The following is a 14,878-nucleotide window of genomic DNA, read 5'->3' on the forward strand; positions in this document are numbered from 1 at the left end:
CTACCATATAATAAATTACACCAAAGCGGCAAAGGAAAACTTACAAAGCACAATGAGTAGGTAGCAATCTTTAGGAGAGTATAAAGTAGATGCCCAGCTACATTCCAAAGGAAGCACTAACAAACAAAAAAGTAATAAATGAAAAACTAGAGAAACCCAGGAAATCACTCTTACACTGCACCAAGCTAGAAAACATAGGGTCCTGGAATTACATGTTTCCTTCTCGTCCATGACTCCTCCAAGTCTACTTAGGGACTTTTCTTCCTTCAAAAACAAAAACAGCACACGCCTTTAATCCCAGTACTAGGAAGACAGACAAATGGATCTTTATGAACCACGGGGCAAGCTGGTTTGTACAGTGAGTGCGAGGCCAGCCAAGGCTATATAGTGAGACCCTGATTTGAAAACAAATAAAACCAAAAATCAAACAGAAACCGAACACTGGAGACTTCATCCATTTGCTGGGCTGTCTAGCAATTCACTGTTATTGCCTGGGATCCTTTAACTCAGAAACATATTTCTCCATAGCTCTGGGGACTGGAACCTGACCACAAAGTGCAGGCCAGTCTAGTCCCTTCCAAGGCCTGTGTCCCCGGAGTACAGGCATTAGTTGGGCTCCCTGTGTCTTCCGTGGCCAACCATCTGTGTAGATCTCTGTACAATCTCCTCTTTTCATGGGATGTCCATCATACCAGATTAGAACCTGTCCACATGACCTCATTTATATCCATCTTCATAAGCTCAGGGGATGTCAACATAAAAATTTGGGTGAGACGCCATTCAGTGCTATAACACATGCTACAAATTCAAAGAAAAATTTCTAAAGAAATCAGTAACTATTAACTCCACAGTTCCTATCAGAGGGCTTTGTGGGAGCCCTGGAGTCCAAGGGCCGTCGTGGGTCAGGCTTCTGTCAGAAAGGACATATGAGGGGCACAGATGTGACCACTCAGCAGTGAAGTCAGAGCTCCCAGAAGCCCACATGAGGTGGAGAAGAAACCATTCCTAGCCTGACCTGACGGGTGGTGAGAGGAATGTGGCAGCAGGCAGCTGCTGTGCCATGCCAACATGAATGCGGCCTGTGGAATATGAGGCAGGACTACCAGCTCATCTGCTCTGTGGGTACCTCTCGGGAATGAGCTCTGCTGCTGCTACAGGAAGGGAGAGCCAACCAGATGTTTCCAAACTAGGCAGCCTCCAAGTGTGGCGGCTGCATAGAGGAAGGCTAACAGGGTCCCATGGGCCCTCTGTGACCAAGCAGGGCAATGAAGGAGAACCCCGCATGGCTGAGGCTCCTCTTGTGCCTTCAGATTTGGCCAGGAGCATCCTAGAGACCAAGAGAGGAGCAGCCAGAAAGTGGGTCAGCTCAGCTTTGGTCTGAGAAGCATCTGAAGGGTGCTTCATTCCCGGTAAGATACAGAAAGTAGATCGTCAGATTTCCCCAGAAACCTGCGTGAAGCTTTCGTGACTGCTATTGTGCAAACCTGGCAGCAGTGACAAGACAATCCACACAGCCCCAAAGGCCTGAAGTGCACAGTGCAGGCTCTGGCGGGGTCACTCACTGCCTTGAAGGGGCTAGGGAATGGCTGCATTTTAAAATGGATGAATTCCTTTATACTTTTTTTTGGGGGGGGTCATCGAAAGAATAGGCATCACAGAATCTAACTACAGTTACCAATCTCAACTAACACCAGTCGTGTCTCAATTAAGAATTTAACTGAAAAACTTAAATTGCACAAAGAAACACAAGCTGCACAAAAATACCTTGCTTCCTTTTCCCCCTCTGGCTTTAAAAAATAAGTGTGAGGCACTAGAGCTCAATGGGTTATTAACATATCTACATTAGACACCGACTCCATAGGTACTATAAAAACTGAACAATTTAAGCTAAAGGAAACTTGGTCCTATGTTTCATTTCTTTTTCAGAACTTTCACCTATTTTTATAACTTCAAAAAATTGTTTTATATTCCCTATGTAGAAGAAAAAAACAGTTACTACACTAAAACAACCTTACGGTTTCCAGGTGAAAGGAAACAGCTAGTCTGATTGAAGTATAGGAACTAGATAGCACCAACTAATGGCAACTTCAAAGTTACTGTCAGCACAGAAATAAGGTGTGTCGGATTTACCGAGGAAAAATTATTCTACTGGTTTGAAATATGACAGAAATAATAACTAAAAGCAATGAAGATTAGAAATACCAAGAGTGTAAATAATCCTTAAAGTCAAAAGAGCCATAAGGAAGGAAAATTTAACTAAACACCTGCTAAAATTATGATTGAACCTTGACCAGATCAAGTTTTATTTAAAAGGGGGGGGGCAGGGAGGGAGAGAGAATACGGGGGTGGGCAGCAGTTTCCTCCATCAGATTCATATCTTACAATATAAACTTTAAATTAGAAAATGCCCTACCAGGAGTAACAAAAGCAAACTCTAACCACCCAAAAAGGCTAAACTGGGTAAAGATAAGGTTGGTTGTTCTCAGCTCTAGTTATGCTGGCCTCTTGCAAAATGACAGGCAAAATCGTACTTGTTTTTACAATTGTATCCACATACGTTACAACGAAAAGGACTATCGTACCCATGGCATCCCATATGAATAGTGTAAAGGACATTGTCGGCAAAGTATGTGTCACAGTGCTGGCAGTGGTGAAGGAGCTGAGGGTCCTCCGCCAGCAAGGTTAGGGCCGGAGTGCTTGGCTGGCTGTTTCCAAGGATGGAGGTGCTGGTGGTGCGGCCACTCGGCTGGATGCTGGGCCCTGCAAACGGACTGCCGTCTCTGTGACTAAATGATGATGGATGAGACTCCAGGACCATGGGGGAGCTCTGAGGGACACTCCCTTGGGCAGAGGGCTGTTGGATCATGAAAGGATTTTCATCGAGGCTGAAGTCTACATCAGCTGAGACGCGGTTTTGGTTTTCAGGTGGCAAGCTAGACAAGTGTCTTGCTAGAGCAGACATCTGATTCAAGGGATTGTCCAGTAGCAAGAGCTCCTCGGGGTCCCTTGGCAGTGCATAAAGTGAAGGTTTATCCATACTGTCAAAGAGATCATTCTGAACATCTAGGATCTTGTGGGGAAAATCGCTCAGGTAGTCTGGTTTCTGAACGACCCCAGAAGGTGGACCTAGGGCGATGAGCATCCTTCCTTTGCCACCTGCTACACTGCTTTTATTCTGCAAGCCCCCCCACATTTTCACACTGCTTAAAGAGGCCCTGGGCCCTGTAAGCGATAACAAATTATGCCTGCGCCTTTGATGGTGCGACAGGTTGCTTCTGTAATTGCAGCGGTACGCACACAGCTCGCATTTGTACGGCTTCTCTCCGGTGTGTGACCGCATGTGGGCCTCGAGGTAGCGCTTGTAAGCCGAGGCGAAGGGGCAGAGGTGACACCGGTGCGGTTTCTCGCCCGTGTGGATTCTAGTGTGCTCCAACAGCCGCTCAGCTCTCTCGCTGGCATAGCTGCAGTACGGGCACTGAAGCTTCCCATCCAAGGTCCTCCCCAAGTCGTCCAGCATCAGCACCGGGGGGCTCCCATCCAGGGCATCACCATCGCCGGGGAGGCTGGGGAGGCAGGGGTCACGGGCTTGCTCGGCCAGGTCCCAGGCCAGCTCGTTCACCTGGCGGGTCTGCTGGCTCAGGTACTCCCGGAAGTTCTTCAGGAAGTCCTGTGGCTCCACCCTCTTCTCCGCCATCTCCTTCTGCTCATATACAGTAAAATTCCCAAGGCCTGGCTCCGCTCAGCCGTCGCCCACCATGGTGGCCGAGCACATCTCTTCCTGTCCTGGGCTGCACACCAAAGTCTCGCGAGAGTGTGGATGCTGGTGAGGAGAGGGCGGGGCTTTAGAGGCCACGTGCTTCGCGCCTGCCACTTTGCCTGCATCACAAGCCGTGCATGTGCAAGACGGGGATGAAAAGCGGCCACGTGGGAAAACATTAGGGACGGGCAAACTGTGTTTGGTTGTAACATGACGTCGTCTGTATTTCCATCCCAGAACATTTAGCTCCTGGCATCACAGAGTCAGGATTCTTGGTTCACAGCCACACCTTGCCCACGTAGACCTCTGCAGGGCTGGGCGACCTGGTCACTGGTATGGAGAGATGAAAGTCGGTATGGGCCATGCTGCATATAAACTCTGAATCTCGTTTGGACCATTCCTACCTGCTATCTTCTCTCATGCCTGGGGCTCCAAGTGTCTCACTTCTTGATGCTCAGTCCAAAAATGAACTCAGCTACCTTCCTCCCATTTTGCTTGCAGCTCCTAAAATGACAGTGACTTTGTCTGCTTTTGCCCCTTCTATTCTTTTAGTTTCTGTATTTATTGTTTACACCTTTTGTGAAAATTACTTTCCATCATGTTCTTGTGGAAAGAATGGAAACTGGTAGTTGTGTGTTTGTGCCTTTTATGTTTAAGGCCCTAAAATAACCTTTATTTGTGGGTGGGGGAAGGGTGAAGAGATCTGAAAAACAGTAATAATTAAACTCTATTTCGGAACTTTCATATGAGAAAAAGTTTTGTTTTTTAATCCAGTTCATTAAGTTCTGCTAAATAAAAGTACTCAAATCAAGAGCATTCATGACCACATTCAAATTTCATCCACCTACATTCATGCAGGGCTTAGAAACTAAGCAAGGACCCAGCATAGTGAGCTCTGACTCCTGGCATATGAGGGCCCAGCATGCTGTGTAGTTTGTTTAGGCACAGATGTTAACTTCATGTAGAGACGTATGCATGACTTTCCATCTCCAACCTGTCACTGTGGAGTGCCACTGTAAAGATCCGAAATGGCCCTGTAGCTCCTGTGTCACTATGGGACCAGTTGCACGAGCTGGGAACTAAGCTGGAGACTTAAAAACACATAGAGACACAGAGAGAGACAGAGATGCAGACACAGGTCATCCTTGATACAAGCAAGAATGCTAAATGCCTCCTTTATTGTTCTCAGAGGCAACTTACATAGGGATCCTTAGTCACGCCCAGCTCTCGGGATATTGCAGTTGCAGACTCTTCAGCCTACCATCAGGGTCTCGTGCTCAGAGCATCTGCAGGCAAAGAAAGTCAAGGGCCTAGGGATCAATAGCTCCCGACATGCGACCACCTTTTCTGCAGCAAACTTAAGCAATGGAGGCATCAGACACTTCAAAATGCACTGAGTTCTCATTCATCTAAACAGACAAAACCATAAGCGTGAACTTCTAGATCTGGTTTTTTCCAGACCTCAAACTGCACGCAGGTTCAACAAGCAGTGGTTCTCAACCTTCCTAATGCTGTGACCCTTTGATACGGTTCCTCCTGTTGTGGTGACCCCACCATAAAATTATTTAGTTGCTAGTCCGTAACTGAAATTTTGTTACTGTTGTGAATCATAATATAAATATCTGACATGGAGAATGTCTGATATACAACCCCTGTGAAAAAAATCCTTCAAACCCCCAAGGGGTCGCCACCCACAGGTTGAGAACCGCTGTCCTAAAGGACTCTTCTCCAGCTCAGACCAGACATTCAGGGAACGGGAGTCAGACCAAAGCCTGTGGTACACCTGTTGGTGGGATGATGGAACTTTGCTTCTTACCTCTAGACCTCAACTTGCTTTGTGCTGCTGCAATGCCACCACATCTCCTGAAGCAGAAGAGTGTGTGTGTGTGAGCCCCTGCCTGCCTCTATACAGTTTTGATGTTCCTGGTGGCTTGAGGAAAATGGCCTCCCTGGGTCCTCAGGGAGTGACTCTCTAAGGAGGTGTGACCTTATTGGAAAAGGTGTCACCTTGTTCGAGGAAGTAAGACACAGGGGTGGGCTTTGAGGTTTCAGATGCTCAGGCCAGGCCCGTGTCATTCTCTTTGCTGCCTGCTGATGCAAATGTTGAACTCTCAACTATCTCTCCAGTAACCACGTTTATCAACGTGCCACTATGTTTCCTGCCATGACAATAATAGACTGTCACCTCTGAACTGAACCCAATTAAATGTTTTCCTTTATAAGAGTTTCTGTGGTCATGGTGTCTCTTCACAGCAACAGAAACCCTAATAAAGGCAGTGTTTTAAACCAACGTGCTGTGTGATCAGATGATGGAGAAAAAGCCATGGCATGCGTAAGTAGTTAGAACTTAACATATTTTAATGCTTTTCTTTACTCTGCTTTTTTTTAAGCATTTATTTGTTGAGGAACATGGAGGTGTTTCAGTTAGAGTTTCTATTGTGATGATGAAACACCATGACCAAAAATCAAGTTGGAAAGGAAGGGGCTGATTTGGCTTATATTTCCACACTGCCGTTCATCACTGAAGAAAGACAGGACAGGAACTCAAACAGGGCAGGAACCTGGAGGCAAGCACTGATGCAAAGGTCATGGAGGGAGCTGCTTACTGGCTTGCTTCACATGGTTTGCTCAGCCTGCTTTCTTAGAGAACCTAGGACCACCAGTCAAGGGATGGCCCCACCCACCATAGGCCTCCCCATCAATCCCTAATTGAGAAAATGCCTTACCTCATGGAGGCATTTCCCCAGCTGAGACTCCTTCCTTTCTGATGATTTTAGCTTGTGTCAAGATAGTACACAAAACCAGCCAGTACAGGAGGTCAGAGGGCAACTTGCAAGAGCTGGTTCTTTACTTCTGCATGTGAGTTCTAGGGACAGAACTCAGGATATCAGTCTTGGTGATAAGTACCTTTGCTTACTTAAGCCATCTTGCCAGACCTTTTCTTCTTATTGAAATATCTCCTCACGGTTTTTGGTTACTAGAATATCCACTTTTCTTATTGATTTACATGCTATCTTTATTTAAAATATAGAAGGTGTGGTGGTTTGAATGAGAATGCCCTTATATGTCATATATTTGAATACTTGGTCCCCAGGTGGTAGGACTGTTTGGAAAATATTAGGAGGTGTGGCTTTGTTGAAGGAGGTACGTCTCTGAGGGTGGGCTTTGAGGTTTCAAGACCACACCATTCCCAACTCTTTCCCTGCTTCACGCATGTGTCTCAGGATGTGAGTTCCCAGCTGCTGCTCCAACGCCAAGCTCCACACCATGGGGGCCATGGATTCACCTCCTGGAACCGTGAGCTGCAAATAAACTTTTTTTCTTGTGACTTGTACCTTGGTCACAGTACCTCATCACATCAATAGGAAAGTAAGGCATAAGATAAAGGCCTCTAGGAAGAAAGGGAAGAACAAGAGAAACAGGGAGCCTCGGGTCTGAAATGGCAAGACAAACCCAAACATAACAGAGAAGAAAAAAATCATACAAAAACAGAGATAAATCAGAATATTTACAAGGAAGAAGAGAACAGAGAGATCAACAAAAAACATATATGAGGAGCTCAGATCACTGAAGTAGAAATTAAAAGTTTTAGCAGCTCTTTGCCTCCTTCCCTCTCTTGTTCTTCCATCTCTCTTGCCTCTTTCTACTCTTTGTCTCTTTTTCCCCTCTTGCCTCTTCTCTTCTCTCTCCTTCCTCTTCTCTGCCTGCCTCTCGCAAGCCCCCACTCCAACATCGCCTTTCGCTCTTCCACTCTGCTGATAAACCTCTTGCACTAAAATAAATAAATACATGAAAGTTTCTAACATCTGGACATGGTGGTGTACACTTTTAATTTCAGTCCTCCAGAGGTAGAAGCAGGTGGGCTTCTACCATTTTAAAGCCAAACTGATTCATATAAATTTTCAGGCCAGTTAGAGATACATAGAGACACCCTGTCTCAAAATAAATATATAAAATGTAAAGGATGAGGAAAGAGGTGAAAGATTCCCAAGGATTTGCAAGACAATGTCCACAGGGTTCGTGTTCCTTTCTGTCATGTGTGTAGTGATAGTGACAGGGGAATAAAATACATATGTGAAGATATAAAGGAGAGGAGTGTGTAAAAAATGAAAAGACGTATGTGTATTGCTATTTTCTAAAAGTCAATAAGACGGGAGTATAAACCTTGATTATATCAAATGCCTCAAAGGCAACAAAACCCAATTACATAATGAAAGAAAATACACCGAGAGTGGGAATCAGCATAAGGTATGACAGGGTGTGTTTGTCACTTGACAAATGAACATAGGGGCATGCTGTGGAAGAGGGGGTAGAGAGCACATAAGGGCCAGAGGGGACAGAGGACACCAGAACAGTCCCTCTGAGCCCACTAAGCACAGACCATATGAACTAAAGGAGGCTGAAGCCGCATGCACAGGGTCTTCACAGGTGCCAGGTCCTCTGAGGACTTCTCATCCAAACCACAACATTCTACTCTCTGGCCCTCATGGGCCTGTGACCATATCACAGAGGAGAATCTGTGCTCCAACTTCAAAGCCACCAGACTTTTACAGTCACAACAGCGGCTCTAAATCCAAACTCCTTTCTGAAACTCAAAGTGATCTCTTAATTATCACCCCCGGTGAAACCAAAAAGCAAATTATGTACTTCCAACATGAAATGGCACAGAAAATACATTATGGTTCCAAAAGGGAGGACTGGGGGGCATAATGAGGAAGTATTGGACCAAAGCAGGACTGAAACCCAGCAGTCAGATGCCAAATCCCACACCTCCATGCCTAGTGTGGAAAGGCTTAGCTGGATCTGCCATTCCAGCTTTGTTGACCACAGCAATCTTCTTTCTCTTAGGCTACCTCCTTGACAGAGGTCCCACAGCTCTCCAGGGCAACACAGGCTTCACTTTCTCGCCTCATGCAATGGCCTCACAGGACCTCCTGCTCTCTCGGGTCTTCACAGGACTCCCCTGACATATATTTCTTGTCATTGGGAGCTCCCTGAAGCCATGGAGAACGAATCCACGACCACTTATCTTTTATGAGTCTAAAATTAGGACCATGCGGATGAAACGGCTGAGTTCAGCTGCCGAGTTGGGGTGGACCCTGGCTCCTTGGAATCCAGTCAGCATCAGTTTTGGATGGCAACTACTCTTCGGGAGCAGGAAATGCCTTATGCTCTGTTTTAGGTTCTGGAAGCTTAGCTAAGTGGGATCATCCCTTGAGGGTGCCTTTTCCTTTATTCTTATGTAGATCAGTACTTTGTTTATTGGTGACAATATTCTCACAGTTACAATTTCCAGTGCAAACTTCCCCATAACACCAAGCTTGCCAGTGTTCTTTTCTTCCAAAACTGTGTATATATACAGATATAAATATAGATACACATATGCATATATATATATATATTCATTTCTTTCTGCCCTAGTTGTTCTTTTTCATTGCAGAACTGCCTAACAGTTATTACTAATAAACAAATAACAGAGTCACTATGAGGGCATGTTAGGCTCTCTTCCACCAAAGAAATTAGTCCATTACTTTTTAATTTTTCAAGAAAAGGTTTATTTTATCCTATGGGTATAGGTGTTTTGCCTGTATGTATGTACATGTGTACTCCTACTGCCAGTGGAGGTCACAGGAGATAGTCCGGTCCCCTAGAATTGGAACTACACTTCCCATGTAGGTGCTGGGAACTGAATCCAGTTTTGAATTTCTGCAGGGAGTGGGGCTCTTATGTGCTGAGCCATCTCCCCTGTCCCTCCTAGTATGTTGCTTTTAAATTTACCTTCAGATTAAGTTCTAGGGCATGAGCAGAAAGCAGCCGTGATCTTTGTCAAAAATACCACAGAACGGGTCTCTAACCCAGTTGCTAATATTATTTCTCTCTGAAAACCCTTGAGCGGAGTCTCCACAGTCTGAATTGTCATGGTCCTGTCTCCCAGGCTTCAGCTAGGATGTCCCACGGATCCTTGATTTTCTTGACCAGAGACCCAAAGCCTTCTGCACTTCCAAGAAAAAAGCATCAGAGTGTGGCCTGTCACAGCAGTAGTACCACTCCTGCCACCAGCCTCTGCACTGTCACTTCTGTTCACCCACGACCTTACAGCAGGGAGGGTTTATTTGGGATGCAGGCAGAGGTTTAGTCTATGATGGTGGAACAAAGATGTGGCAGCAGGAACAGGAAGCTGAGGGCTCAGGCCTTGAACCACAGGCGCAAAGCAGAGAGAGTGAACTGGGAATGGGGCAAGTCTTTAAACTCCCAAGGTCCATCTCCAGTGACACACTTCCTCCAGCAAAGCCACACCACTTAAGACTTCCCAGGCAAGACCATGAACTGTGGACCAAATGTTCACATTCCTGAGACTATGGGGGAACATCTCAAAAATGCTCAACCGTACCCTCAGCAAGAAAATATACAACTAGGTTGAGACATTCAATGTTTCATCTGCTCTGGGGGAAGAGATCTAAGTTAGATAACCTGTTGTTCAGACTAGCTGCAGGAACGGCCGGTTTGGGGCTGGCCAGAGTGTCTACTAGTATTCCAGAGTGAAGTTGCCAGCTTGCACACCCACAAGATCTGCTGCAGTTACATCACTGTGACTGCCAACGTGTCCCAGTTGTCCACAAGCACAGCAAGGACTGCTTCGACAGAAGAAAACAAGAAAGACAGGCAGTTCACGTTGGGAAATTTAGCAAACAAAACTGCAGGATTCCTCATTAATTTGACTTTCAGATAAATAACACAATGTTTTGGTATAAATATGTCACATGTATTGTGTATACTCAATACACTTTTTGTGACATGATGATGCTAGAAATAAATCATTGCTAATCTAGAGTCGAAGTTGAGTGCTCTATAGCTTACCTGTGAAGTCTGTAAATGCCCAGCACTGCCAAGAAACATGGAGTCATGTAGCAGAGCCTTCCCATCCTGACAGCTTGATTTCAGGAGCCCCATTACTTAGCAACTGCACGCTTTCTTTTTATGTGATTCTGAGCACACCACCCAGGTAGTCCAGCTATTTATGAAGAACGCTTGATAGAATTAGATGGCTGCTTTTCCCACCTGGGCTTTGTTTATGTGAGTGGGTGTGTCTGCCCTCACAGGTTCTCACACGGCTTGCCACCCTCTCTGAGTACAGTGATCTGGGTGCCTTTCCTACAACCAAGCCCCAGGTCAGCAAAAGCCCAGAGGAATAACAAGCATTGCTTGTTCTGACTGGTGAGACCCTTGACCACAGTTACTAGAATCCAGAAAGAAAAAGTTTTCGTGGGATTAGGAACCCCACAGGCTTTTCCCCTCAACTTCCTCCCAGCCCAAACAAGTAGACTGTTTGACTTAGGCTTTAAATCCTATGTTGAAACGTCTGACTTGTGGTGAACAGCCGTGGCTTCCAGCCAAGTGTAGGCTCTGTCTTCGCTGTTTCTGTGGTTCTTTTCCTTCCCTTTATTTGTGTAGTTGGGCACAAACGCTCGAGGATTGTAGTGACCTGTGAGCAAAACCTGTCCGTTCCGTGTTGGGTTTTAATACATTATACATACTTCCGTTGAAAGGGAGAAAACCCAGCATTCACTTACTCAAGCAGAGTAAGGCGGGCATGATGTCAGTATTGTGATGGTGTAGGGACCCTGAGCAGTAGGGTTTGCAACAGGGAGAGAAGCAGGGCAGCAAGGAAGGGGGGGGGCGTGAGTAAAAAGGGTAGGAGTACAGAAGAAAGTAGAAAGCGTGCGGCCAACCTCCTAGACACAGAGGGCACTATGAGCAAGGTACAGTATATGCATGAAGATGTCACAAGAAAACCTCTCTTTTGTGAAATTTCTATACAAACAAGCAAACCGACCTCAAGGGAGCTCAGGCTCTCCTTTCCACACGAGGACACAACCTGACATCACCAACTTTGACGCATGTTCTCAACAGAGAGCGCATCTGCCGGGGCCCTTGATCTTGGACTCCCCAGCCCTTCAGTGAACAAATCATTTTTAGTACTGAAAATTCCTTTTTGAGGCAGGGTTGCACTGTGCAGTCCTGGCTGGCCTGGAACTCAGTGTGGAGACCACACCTGCCTCAAACACACAGAGATCTGTCTGACTCTACCTCCCAAGCAGTTGGACTAAAGGTGTGACCTGCCACGTTTGGCAGATGTTTCAGAGAACAGTTAGAGATTTGTACCTAAGAGGCAGAGTAGAGGTTCATGGGGGGGAAAAATGATCAAGATGGGGCTTGAGAGGCAGGGGGATGTGGCTAGCTCTGTGTAACAAGAGTCATGATAAAGGAAGACAGGCTGGGCAAACAGATCATACCTGGGCTGTGCTCCAGGGGGAGGACCATGTCTCCTCAGATGCTCTCTTAGTCAGGGTTTCTGTTGCTGTGAAGAGACGCCATGATCATGGCAACTCCTATCAGTGAAAACATTTAACTGGAGCTGACTTAGAGTTCAGAGGTTTAGTCCACTGTCATCATGGCGGGAAGCATGGCGGCGTGAAGAGGTTATCTAAATGTTTCATTATTAATAAAAACTTGGGAGTCAACTATCGGGGTAAAAACCTGGTTCATCAGAGAAGTACTGGAGAAGAGACCAGTGACCTCAACTCTTTCTCCTTCCTAAATGCTAAAGGGCCCAAGAAGCATCCAATGAAATATCCTGCAACAGTGGCGTGCAGGCAGACATGGCGGTGAAGAAGTAGCTGAGAGTTCTATATTGAGATCGACAGAGAGCAGAAAGAGAGTGACAAGGCCTAGTTCGAGTGTCTAAAACCTCAAAGCCCAACCTCAGTGACACACTTCCTCAACAAGGCAACGTCCAATTCAACACCTTCTAATAGAATCATTTCTTATGGTCTATGGGACCATTTTCACTCAAACTACCACAGATACCCAGGGTGACTCGATAATAAAAAATGGGGCTACCAGGGCTAAGGTGACTTGTCAGCACTGGAAAATGCCGAGAATAACACAAAAGTTCCAAAATCAAGTACCTAATAACAAAGAAAAGCCCAAATGAGTTTGTTGAAGTTGCCCTAGGCTTGGAAAGGATCTTTATCCACACACTCATTCCATTCAGGGGTTCTTATGAAGGGAGATCTCCCTTAGTTTAGTGTTTGATTGATTGATTGATTGGTTGGTTGGTTGGTTGGTTGGTTGAGACAACAGCTCCTTATGTAGCCCAGGCTGGCTTCTAATTTGCCATTCTCCTGACTCGCTATAAGGTATGTCCATGTTGAGATTGCTCCCACCCACATTGTCTTTGCTATGCAGGAACACATTTGAACTCAGTCATAAAGCACATAAACACACACACACAAAAAGGTCTGGAGACTCAGATTCCATGACAAGCTGTTTAGAATCTGGTAGGGGAACAGAACATTGTAATAGGAAGAGAGAGCAGGCAATAACCACAGATTACCAAGCCACGACCTCTGTGGGCAGCTGAGACCTTATACTGCAAGAGAGACTAGGAAGTAACAGAACTTACCTGAGTGTCACCTCACCTGAGGAAGGCAGGTAAGAGCAATGAGTCTGGTGTTTAGCATGCACATAGACAGGGCTCTTCCCAAGTTAAGGAGGTCATCCTAGCGAGGCAGAGGGGTGTGGACAAGGAAAGAATCTGAGTGGAACACTTTAGATTAAGCAGCAAGCTGGCTGTTAGGGAGGGTTTCATAGGTAAGGAGTAATGTCCTGTTCTAGGATGGAAGGAAAGAGCATGGAGAGAAATCAAGGAGAAAAATCAGGTTAGAGAAAGAGGAAGTAGGTTCAGGGCCACTTATGAGGACAGATTTTGGCCGAAAATAACCAAAGGTGCAGTTCGGAAAGTTTCGTATGATACACGTATGCACAGGCATTTGTCATAAGGTTTCAGGGTCATGGCAGCATTTACGTACACACAGTGGTTGAGTCAGTGGATCAGCAATGCCGTCAGAGACGAAGGGACCGTGGCAGGCCCATGGGACCTTGTATTCAGAAGGTCAGCACTTGTAATAAATCTCCATGTGCTGGTCCAGGCTTAGTGGTAGACTCCTGTAGTTATGGCACTCAGGAGACAGAGGCAGATGGATCCCTGTGAATTCAAGGGCAGCCTGGTCTCCACTGTGAGTTCCAGGCCAGCCCAGGCTGCATAGTGAGAGCCTGTCTCAAATAAACCAACAAGCAATCTCTGCATGAGCTTCCCTCCTGACATTGTTCTTTGGAGGGTGGGGATACAAGACAGGGTTTCCCTGTGTCACCCTGCCTGGCTGTCCTGGAATTTCCTTTGTAGTCTACGCTGGCCTCGAACTCAGAGCCCACCTCTGCTTCCAGGGATTAGAGGGTGGTGGAGGCAGAAGGACCTATTGGTCATGACCTGCCAAGGTCATAACAACAAGATATCAGAACGCCATCGCCATACAAGGTCAGCCCTGTGAGCGTGGACAGCAAAGGAGACTAAGACATGGTAGGGGTGTTCTTGATAAATGAATCGAAGGGCTGAGACTGCATGTGTTTCTACTTCACTCCGTCCTAGGTGGCTGTGAATGCCATAGGAACTTCCTCGCAGATAAACGTTGGTCAAAAATCCAGTCTAGAATCCTAATGTTTTGATTGGCACACTTGCAGGAAGAAACAAAACCACAGTTCTGTGAGCTTGGGGAGCCCACCCAGCACAACCCTTCATCCTGCAGTTGAGGAAATGAAGGGCTACAGAGGTGAAAAGTCTCAGTCAGGATCCCAGGCTGGATGCTTTAGGGGCCTGGCTGTCACCTCCCTGTACGGAACAGTTTCGCTTTTGAGGCCAGCTGACATAGCCAGAGTTTGCGGTCAGCCTAGGTGCCATCCAGGGCTCCACAGTGACACCCTGTCTCAGAAATAAAAAACAATTAAAGGTCTAGCGAGGCAGCTCAGCAGTTAAGAGCACTGACTGTTTCCAAAGGACCCCGGTTTGATTCCCAGAACCCACCCTCTGTAAGTCCAGACCCAGGGGATCGAATACCTTTGACCTCTGAGAGTATGTGGGACACAGACATACATGCAAGCAGACATTCTTACACATAAAATAAGAACAAAAAAATGTTTTAATTAGGGTTTTATTTCTGTGAAGAGACACAATGACCACGGCAACTTTTATAAAGAAAAACACTAATTGAGGTGAAATTGGTT

At 46.1% G+C, this 14,878-nt stretch overlaps 1 pseudogene; it reads right to left on the minus strand.

Annotated features, from left to right (window-relative positions):
* Nucleotides 1-2,329: 2,329 nt before the first annotated feature.
* On the minus strand, nt 2,330-4,008 carry LOC125414546 (zinc finger protein Pegasus pseudogene; annotated as a pseudogene).
* Nucleotides 4,009-14,878: the final 10,870 nt, after the last annotated feature.

Source organism: Myodes glareolus, chromosome 23 (assembly GCF_982192425.1).
Source record: "Myodes glareolus chromosome 23, mMyoGla1.1, whole genome shotgun sequence".
In the NCBI taxonomy this organism is placed as follows: Eukaryota; Metazoa; Chordata; class Mammalia; order Rodentia; family Cricetidae; genus Myodes; species Myodes glareolus.